Genomic DNA, 10,406 nt, shown 5'->3' on the forward strand with positions numbered 1-10,406 from the left:
GGTATCCAGCATTAGTAGCCTACCTGCCAGGGTTGGGCAACTTTGATGATAGAGGGGGCCACTGTATTTCCACACTCACTCCAGGGGGCCACATTGCATACTGTTGCTGTCGACAGAAACCTCTTATCTCCACATTTGAATGTAACTTATTTCGTAAATTGATATCCCACTCCATCACTCTACTGTCATGAATAAGTAGCTAAAAATAGCCAGTCTACAAGTGCTAAACGTGTTGCAATGCAACGTGTTCTTTATTTGTTTATACTGTACTTGCAATATGTAAACTTTATGATCATCAAAAACTACTAATATGGACTGAAGTAATTAAATGAGGTCCTGTTTTGCATGTTTGGAATTAATATTCCGATATTAACCTGTGGGCCACATTAAGTGAAGGCCGCATTAAGTGAAGGTGAGGGCCTCATGTGGCCCACGGGCCACTAGTTGCCTATGTTTGCTCTATGCTCTATGCATCTGTCATTCAATGTTATATGAGATACATAAAGGTTTCCTGTGTAAATAAGACAAAAAGCTTACTAGGATCTCCTTTTAGTTGACCTTGTACCAGTGAACGGTACTGTCATGAAACTGTGTCTTTTCCATGCAAACTTATAATCAAGTCTTCAATCTTCAATCAATCAATCAGGTCATCTGGGGACTGGGACAGTGGGACAGGTCGGCTCTGCTTTATGTCCCTAGAATGAACCTCACGTCACCAGACTTTGCACCTCGGAGGAAATTCCTATAGATAGGAGTCAAATGACCGACCACCTATGGTCTCTTGACCTAGTAGCTGCTAGTAGTGCCATATAATAGCAGATCTTTGCCAGGCTGAGTGGCCTAGAGCTCTAGATAGCCAAAGTCACCCCAAAATAGTTCAAATTAAAAGGTGAAAGGGGGATTTAAATGAGTAAAGACAAAGTTCTAATACAGAGGTTAAAATTAATGTGGGTGAAGGGTTTGGGGTCCCTCCCCTAAACCTATTAACACAGTAGAGGTAATTCTGTGTTCTGGTGTATTTTAACAGGGAGTTTGATACGTTTATCAACTGGGGAAATTCTGATTTCTGGCATGTGAGTGGCTCTGTTCCATAGTCTTACGAAGGAGTTTTCCTCTAACCAGTGCCTACCTGGTTACTTTGCATAACATAAGGTCTTCAACTATGACATCACAGTGTACGTTATTGGTGTCTGCCTGGTGTCAATCATTAAGGAGTTAGTGCGTAGGTACTACGCACCAATATTCATGATCCAAGGCATCCAGGAAAAATATTTTGATTGTATGACCGGTTCAAGAGTTATAGGCCACTGAAGGGGGCTGTAATAACATAGCATATAGTTATAAGAATAGATTCAGAATAATTTGGGGTGGAGGTTCTTCTTTGGCCTACTGCTGTCTGCTGGGAGCATGCATGCCCCAGATCGGTCCAATGGTGTTGGAGATTACAGACACACAGGAGGAAAAACATAGTATCTGGCCTGGCAGAGATACTTATTCTTATTTAAATAACATTGTTTTACGTCATCATAGCATATTCATTTACCAGTAGGCATATTATTTCAGGTGCATTTTCTATTGTGTCTATGCATAAACACCATGGCTGTCAGTGGTGTGTTCTAGATTCTTTTTTGAGGGCATACTATAATCTACGATCCGAAGCCATTCATGTGGCCAGCGCATAATGCCTATCAGATACGTTACTTTGAAAGGTTCACAAGGGCATACGCTTTTTCAGTTTATTTTGTTGTTTGATTGTATTGTATTGATTGATCGTATTGTTATAGTGCGATTGATTGATTGATTGATTGATTGATTGATTGATTGATTGATTGAAGAGTTTATTAGCAGTTTGCAATAGAAAAAAGTACAGTTTCATGACTGCACAAAGTCGACTAAAAGGAGATCCTAGAAAGCGCTACGGCTTATTTCCACAGGAACCACACTTTATGTATCTCATATAACATTGAGTGTGCATGCGAGCGAGCGTGCGTGCATGCGCGTGTGTGTGTGTGTGTGTGTGTGTGTGTGTGTGTGTGTGTGTGTGTGTGTGTGTGTGTGTGTGTGTGTTTGTCTTTTTTAAATGGTCAGGGTGTGACCACATACTTCGTGCTGTTAGGAGAGTGATTTGAGATGTCTTTACACACACAGGAAGAGTATACATGTCACAGTTAGTTTGAGATTCAGTTCGCTCGTTTTTGTGCACAATGTGGAGCAGGCGCCGCCTCCTTCGGGGAACTAGGAATAATTTAACTGAGGTTAGGGTTAGGATTAGGGTTAGGTTTAGGCATAGTTTTACTAAGGTTAGGTTTAGGGTTAGGGTTAGGTTTAGGGTTAGGGGTTAGGTTTAGGGTAAGGTTTAGGTTTAGGGTTAGGTGTTAGGGTTAGGTTTAGGCTAAGGTTTAGGGTTAGGTTTAGGGTTAGGGGTTAGGGTTAGGGTTAGGTTTAGGGTAAGGTTTAGGGTTAGGGTTAGGTTTAGGCATAGTAGCATTCACCAGCGTGGGACTAATGCAGTCAAATGCTCTACCACTGGGACATGAGGTGAACAAAAACAAGCGCTCCTACCCCAATCTAACTGAGTTACCCAAACTAACTGTAACATACACACACAGGAAGAGTTTAATTTAACCTATATTGTCCTAGCCTCGTACCCGCCCTCTTCCGGAAACCATTTCATTTGTTTGGATAACGGAAGTTGGTCGTTTACTAGGCTAATATTGTCCATGCCCTGTACGACAAACGCTGTGTCAGCAGAGCTTGTGGAATCAAAATCATCCCAACCACAGACTGCTTGAGATGTTGCCACATGGAAAACAGAACAAAATAGGTTTTAATCTTATACCTGTACACACAAAGTAACATTAAAGTACAACCTTGAACCATAGCCGTGGGAAGTATAGGTGCAGGTGCTGCAGCACCCCTAGCAGTGGTTTTATGTATATTCTACTGTATTCTTGTGTTCTGACAGGCCACCGCTGCCCGCCGCTGCTTTGCCAGTGTGCCACTGTTGTTTTATGTCTATAATATGTTTAATCATAATATGTTTCATTGCCTTGGCATAGCAAATATGCCAACATCTATGCTTATTTGGGGGTATTTGTCCAATCCCATGTTATGTTAGGCTATTTGATATTCTACATTGCATGACGATTCTGCAATTAGGCCTATTTATATTAATATAAATTAAACCAATTATAAAATTTATTAAAAATACGTTTTTCTGCGGGCGCTCGCAGGAAGGGTCCCTGCAGCACCTGCTACTGTAAATGACTTCCCACAGCCCTGCCTTGAACCTTGTAATAACCAATCTTTCTTTTCAACTTATACTGTGCTCTCAGTATAAAATAGGCTTTCAGTGCATCTTCAAGCCAAACCACACCAATGGTTGCAACTACTTGCAACCACTTGCACCCATTATCCCCAATGGCAGTTGCAAGGAGGCGCTTTGGTGTGGAGTGTCCTTAAAACTGCTGTGTTGCAAGGAGTTGCATTGGTGGGCTTCTGAGAGATAAGAGACGTTTTGCGTCAGAGTCTAGAGGTGTTCACAGTTCACACAGATGTGTTTTCTCTTTCCTGTTGTAAATCAGTTGAGATGTCTACTTCTAGCCTAGCGGAGCTAAACTCTATCCACCCATTGTTCCACACAAGGGATGTCTACACAGTTGCAGTGTGATATAGTATGGCTAAGCCAGGCTAGTCTACTTCACCTCTTCAGGCTCATACCACACACACGCACGCACGCACGCGTCCGTGCGTGCACGTGTGTGTGTGTGCGTGCGTGCGTGCGTGCGTGCGTAGACACACAATCAATACCACAATGATTGTTATATGAATTTTCCCTCCACACATCAAGTAGGGCATTCATTTGGGGTAAAAAAGTTAATATGGAGATAAGAGGTTTCTGCAACGGTATAATGGAGATAGTAAAGTACATTGAAATAAACTAGTCTAGTCTAAACACTAGATATGATCCATAACAACATGACATAACGACATTTTGATGAGATGGTGATGTCAAGCGTAAAATAAACATTCTAGATTCTATGAAACTGACTAATATTATACTAATATAAAGACTGTTTGTCGTCGTCGTCGTCGTCGTCATCATCTCTCATCATCATCAAGTCTAACTGCATTGTTCCACAGCTACACTGTCCTTCCTTGGTAACATCTTCAGAGTCGCAGTATGACCTGTGCGAATGTATGGAATGAGTGTTTCAGAGAAAGTGTGTGTGAAGGTGTGTATGTGTGTGTTAGTATCAGGATCAGAGAATGACAGCTTCCCTTCATTCCAGTCCAGCTGGACTCTGATCCTCTGAGGTTTCTGCTTCAATGGTAGTGAATCAGTGAATGACCCTGATGATGATGCTCTGTATTTACCTTCAATGAGCGATATTCCCCAGCTTTGACCCCTTCTGTCTCCCTTCCTCTGGTAAGACTCTCCTAACACACCCAGTGACCAGTCTGCATTGTTTCTAACCTCAACATCCCAGCTGTGAGCCCCTGAGCTAAAGCCCTTAAAACCCAGGACACAGTGGATTTGGTCAAACCTCTCTGGGTTGTCAGGAAGCTGCTGTCTTTCTCCAACTGTCACACTGGTCAGATCATCAGACAGGGTGTATACTGGATGGGCAGTGTTGGGGTCCAGAATGACAGGAGTGTAGGCGACGCATGTTTCCTAAACCCACCAGGATTGAGTTAAGACCCGCCTCGTGGAAGCGCCCCTCTCAATAATCTTAAGTATGAAAGTGCGTATGAGCGTTAGTGCTGCTCGCTCAAGTGCAAAGCAATACTGTACCTACGCCCTACCGATCCATTACAATAATACACACAGCATAATACGCCCAAAGCCATATCCAAACTATAACAATTTAACTGATAATTAGTAAGAGTTTTTATTTTGAGCACAGTAGTGACAAATTAATAGCTTCTCAGTATGTTTTTCTCTTTAGCAAAGTTACAAAGTTTTACCTTTTTTAAGCACAGTACAAAGTAAGTTTCAAGTTTTTTTTAGCACAGTTTATTTTGAGCACTGTAGTGACAAATTAATAGCTGTGCATTGTGCAAATGCAGGCTTTTCTCAGTAGCCTACAAGTTTTATATTGTCTTCATGCCTTTACTAGGTCTGACTTTATCCACCCTCCATGTGTCCGGTAAGGATTTCAGCCACTCATGGAAGTCCTCACGTTTCCGCAAGGCGGGTCTTAACTCAATCCTGGTGGGTTTAGGAAACACGCGTAGGGCGACAATGTCCTTCATCTTGTCCCAGACTCTGAAGGTCAGGTTGCTCAGGTGTTTGGTCACGTCTATCAGTGGTCCTGAGACCATCTGTGGGTCCTGCAGTGTGAACTGGACTCTTTCCATTGTGGTCTTGTAGTTCTGCAGGAATGAGATGTGTTCAGCTCTCAGCTCCTCCTCTATGGCTCTGATGTTGTTTGAAAGGGTTAATATGTCACTGTTCAGACCTTCAATCTTCTCCTTCACCATCTGACTCTTCTGCTGCTCTTCCTCCCTCAGTGCAGTGATGCTGGCCTCCTCTTCATCTTGTAGAAACCGATGCATCTTCTTAAACTGCTCCTTAATCTGTGTCTCTGTGTCCCGGGCCTGGACCGTAATGTGTTTTGCTGTTTCGTCACTATTCTTTTTTACTTTACCAAAGACCTTCAGTTTCTCCAGTAAAGGCTTCAGTGATTTCTGGACTTCCTTCTAGTGATCCAGAGCAGCTTGTTGACATTCCAGACAGAACAGTTTGAGGTTCTCAGCATGCAGATTGCAGCAGTCTTCTGAAGTTCTTTTACGTTTTGAAGCTCTCTGTCTCTCTTGTATAGATAAGTCCTCTTCTGGAAGAGACGATGTGGAAGCCATTTGGTCTCTGAGTGAAGAACAAACACTCTGCTCAATGTCAGTCAGTGGTGGTGACACTTTCTCCTCTAGAATGTTCCCTGAAGTTTACTTTCACTGTGAATGGTGGTTGTTGATTAAGTCCATTCAGCGGACAGAGTCAGCAGCAGGTTCCAGTGGTCTTGGTCAGTATTCCCTCCTGTAGCTGTGGAAAGACAGTCTGTCCTCTCTCACTGGAAGTTGTGTTTGATCTGAAGGTGACTCTCCCTGTCTGCCTCTTATCAGAGAGAGAGAGAGAGAGAGAGAGAGAGAGAGAGAGAGAGAGAGAGAGAGAGAGAGAGAGACAACTCCCACAGAGAGAGACCTCCCACACACACACACACACACACACACACACACACACACACACACACACACACACACACACACACACACACACACACACACACACTGTTCTGTATTGATTGATTGAGGTATTTATTAGAAGTATTGCATATAAAGGTACAGTTTCACTGATACATTGGCTCTGTATCGTTATGATAGTCAGTCACTCATATTTGATACAGCCAGTTTCTGATGACAATTGTATTAATTCAGTGGCGGTAACATTTGTGTTTTCTCGCCCTATGTTGATGCTTCATATCCATATGAGTTAAACCGCCGGATAAATACGGGTCAAACATTGGCCAAATTGTCAAATAATATAAGAAAGAGGGAAAAATTGTGAAAATAGCAGACCTACAAGCTCACAACAACACAACTGAAACTCTTGCAAAGTCACTTCTCCTCCCCCATGCGCAGGAGTGACCATCTGTTGTTACCTCTCTGTATATATAAATGTGTGTGGGACATGGGTGGTTGGGGGGGCTGATGGGGGAAGCTCTGGACGGAGACGCAAGTCTCTCTCCGCTAACCCTTAACCCACTGAAAAATCGATATCATTAAAATTGCGAGAAAAAAATAAAATAAAGTAGTAGTAAATGAAAACACTTTAACAACATCTTTTCTCTAATTACAATCCAACACTTAAGCCCATCTTACTTCCTCTTTGTCCTGGTTGGGGCATAGCATAGGTAGGGCCGCACCACTGCCAGGGCCAGTGAACACTGTCCTTCGCCAGGTGTTCTTCGGTCTGCCCTCATTCTCTTTCCAATTAGGGTCCATCTTCTCAAGGCAACTTTGGGTAACCTTTCGTTTGGCATCCAGCATCCTCAACCTCAATACCGCCCATAACTCTATCATTGGCCCCCCGTTGCCATGGTGACCGGTGATTGGCTCGTATTCCCAGCTATGGGACCGGCGGATCCAATTTCAACCGAGGGGGGCGTAGCCAGAACACACAATTCAATTCAATTCAAAGGGCTTTATTGGCATGAGAAAACATACGTTTACATTGCCAAAGCAGAAATGTACACAATACAATACAATACAATCAGAACAAAATATATACAGGTGAAAACAGTTTTCATGCATCACGGTAACGTGCAGGCAGAGCAGTGATATATACAATGGTTTTTAAGGTGGTTGGGTTCCATTTGATATCCTTCTCTTATCACAGCAGCTCACGAATCTTGCTGCTGTGTTTGCACATTGTTTTACTTCCCCCAGCAGGTATGGGAGTTTTTCATCATTGGTCATATTTTGAAACTCTCCTTGGGTGGTTATGATCTGTGGGAAGTATGTGTCTCTGATGTCTTGGTACAGCGGACAGGTGGTTAGAAAATGTAGCTCAGTTTCCACTTCATTTTGTGTGCAGTGGGTGCAAAGTCTGTTTTCTCTAGGGAGCCAGGTATGCCTGTGACGTCCTTTCTCGATTGCAAGACTGTGCTCACTGAGTCTGTACCTAGTCAAGATTTTTCTTTGTTTTGGGTCGGCCACCTTGCTCAGGTATTCTGCCATGGTGTATTCTCTGTTTAGGGCCAAATAGCATTCTAGTTTGCTCTGCTTTTGGGTTGCTTCTCTCCAATGTGTCAGGTAGCTTTCTTTCTGCTGTTTTATAATTTGGTTTAGTCCAGTGAATTGTCTGTCTGGTGGCTCTGCTTGTGTTTGTGTACAGAGTTCCCGGACCAGTTGGCTGAGGGGGCATCTCTCTAGGGTTTCTCTGTGTGTGAGTGCCTTGTTATGAAGTGCATCTGGGTCACTTTCTTTTAAGTGGTTATAAAATTTGAATGCTCTCTTTTTTATTTTGATTATGAGAGGGTATCGTCCTAATTCTGCCCTGCATGCATTATTTGGTGTTTTCCGCTGAATTCTGAGAATTGATTTGCAGAATTCTGTGTGCAGGGTCTCTATTTGATGTTTGTCCCATTTTTCAAGGTCTTGGTTTGCGGCTGGTCCCCAGATCTCGCAACCATAGAGGGAAATTGGTTCTATCACAGAGTCCAGTATTTTTAGCCAGGTTTTTATTGGGATGTCTATTTTGATGTTCCTTTTGATGGCATAGAAAGCCCTTCTTGCCTTGTCTCTCAGGTCTTTTACAGCTTGGTTGAAGTTTCCTGTGCTGCTGATGTTTAGGCCAAGGTAGGTGTAGTTTTTTGTTTGTTCTAATGGGATTGTATTTAGAAAGAATTGCTGGTTTTGGCGGCTGGATCTCTTTTGAAATATCATGATTTTAGTTTTGGTTAAGTTTACTGTAAGGGCCCACGTCTGGGAGAATTTGTGTAGGAGATCGAGTTGCTGCTGCAGTCCTTCTTTGGTTGGAGACAGTAGCAGCAGGTCATCTGCAAAGAGTAAGCATTTGACTTCTGTTTTGCCTAGGGTGATGCCTGGTGCTGCAGACTGTTCTAAAGTTTTTGCCAATTCATTTATATATATATTAAAGAGAGTTGGACTCAGGCTGCATCCCTGTCTAACACACACACACACACACACACACGCACGCACACACACACACACACACACACACACACACACACACACACACACACACACAATAGCTAATAGTTAGCTCACAACTTTCCACTTTCTCTTTCACCTCAATCGCAGTAACATCCGTATACACCACATCATCGCATCACCAATACGTTTTATTTTTTATTTTTTTCAAAACTTTTTTTTTCCAATTTTTTTTTCTCAAAAAAAATGTTTTTTCTCAATTTTTTTTTCTCAAAAATTTTTTTTTCTCAATTTTTTTCTCAAAAAAACTTTTTTTTTTCTCAAAAAACTTTTTTTTTCTCAAAAAACTTTTTTTTCTCAAAAAACTTTTTTTTCTCAAAAAAAATTTTCTCAAAAAACTTTGAGAAACCCCTGTACCTCAGGGGTTTGTTTTCGACGAATATCTACTCCTATAGATGCAACGCGGCGACCTAGAGGGGAGGCCGGGGTAGCCGGCCGACCTTCTAGTAGCTTACAAGCCAACTTAATTCTGCCTGTCTCTTCTCCTTATAAAGTTCCTCATTCCTCATCCCACTCTCTCCAGCACAGCCACACAGCAGGACAGGCTCGATCAGCCTTCACTTTTTTGTTGTCTTTTTGCATTCCACTTTCACTGCTTATACAAGGTAGACCTAGAGGCTTTTAGGTCTTCAACACATTCCAACACCTCTTTTTAATTGAACATTTCTGAAATTTTCTGAAAGCCTAATTTAAAAAAATAGATCAATATTAAACATTTCAAATAGGCCTAGTAATGAAAACCCAAATTTATGGGGGGGAAAAGTGTGTGTTTGTGTGTTTATGTGTGTGTGGGGGGGTCCCCATCCACTGTTTGGGAAACCCTGGCCTGTACTACTCACTCACGCCACCTACGGGCGGTCAGCTGTTGAAGATCGAACGCATCTCGGGACAGCCAATGAGCTTCATGTGTTGTTACGTACTGTAGCACCAGTGTTGCCATGTGTGTTGGTCTTTTTCCTGACAAGTGGCTTGTAAATAGATTTATTAGAGGTTTACATAGGAAAAGGTACGGGACAGTACAGTTCACTGATGTGGTATAGGCCTACAGGATAAAAAGGATAAACCCCAAAAGCTTGTTTAATTTAAATTGAGATCCCTTTTACAACTCATACACCTCATGGGCTTTTCAAAATGCTTTAATTATTCCCTTATAACTCTATGGTACCGCCCTACGCACTGCTGCCACCATCTGGCGGAGTCAGGTTATTATTCCAGTGGTTCTCAAACATTTTCATGTTGAGGACATAGGGGTTGAGGACCGGCAAAATTAATAATTATAGGTCTATTTGGCCACAGACTGTGCAGACACCTATCTGAAAATATTATGCTCCAGGGACACAGATATGTATTGTTAAAATGTTTTAAAAATGCAGATCTACAAGCTCTACAGTCTACAGACTTGCAAACTCAGCCAGACAAGACAAAGACAACACAGCAAGTTGTGAGCTTTTAGATCTGCTGTTTTCAAATAGGACGTAGAAGCACAGCATATAGCTTATAAATTATAAACAAAATAACAAATATAAATATAGATTTGAAAAATATATAGTTTTAAAGCGCTCATGTGGGCGTGCTTCTTTTGGCATTTTTCTTTCCATAGACCTGGTTGCTCGTTTGTCTCAAAACCTGGCAACCCTGTTAGCAGCAGCAGCAGCCTCGGCAACAACAACAAT

Source organism: Nannobrachium achirus (genome assembly GCF_963921795.1).
Source record: "Nannobrachium achirus genome assembly, chromosome: 4".
Lineage (NCBI taxonomy): Eukaryota > Metazoa > Chordata > Actinopteri > Myctophiformes > Myctophidae > Nannobrachium > Nannobrachium achirus.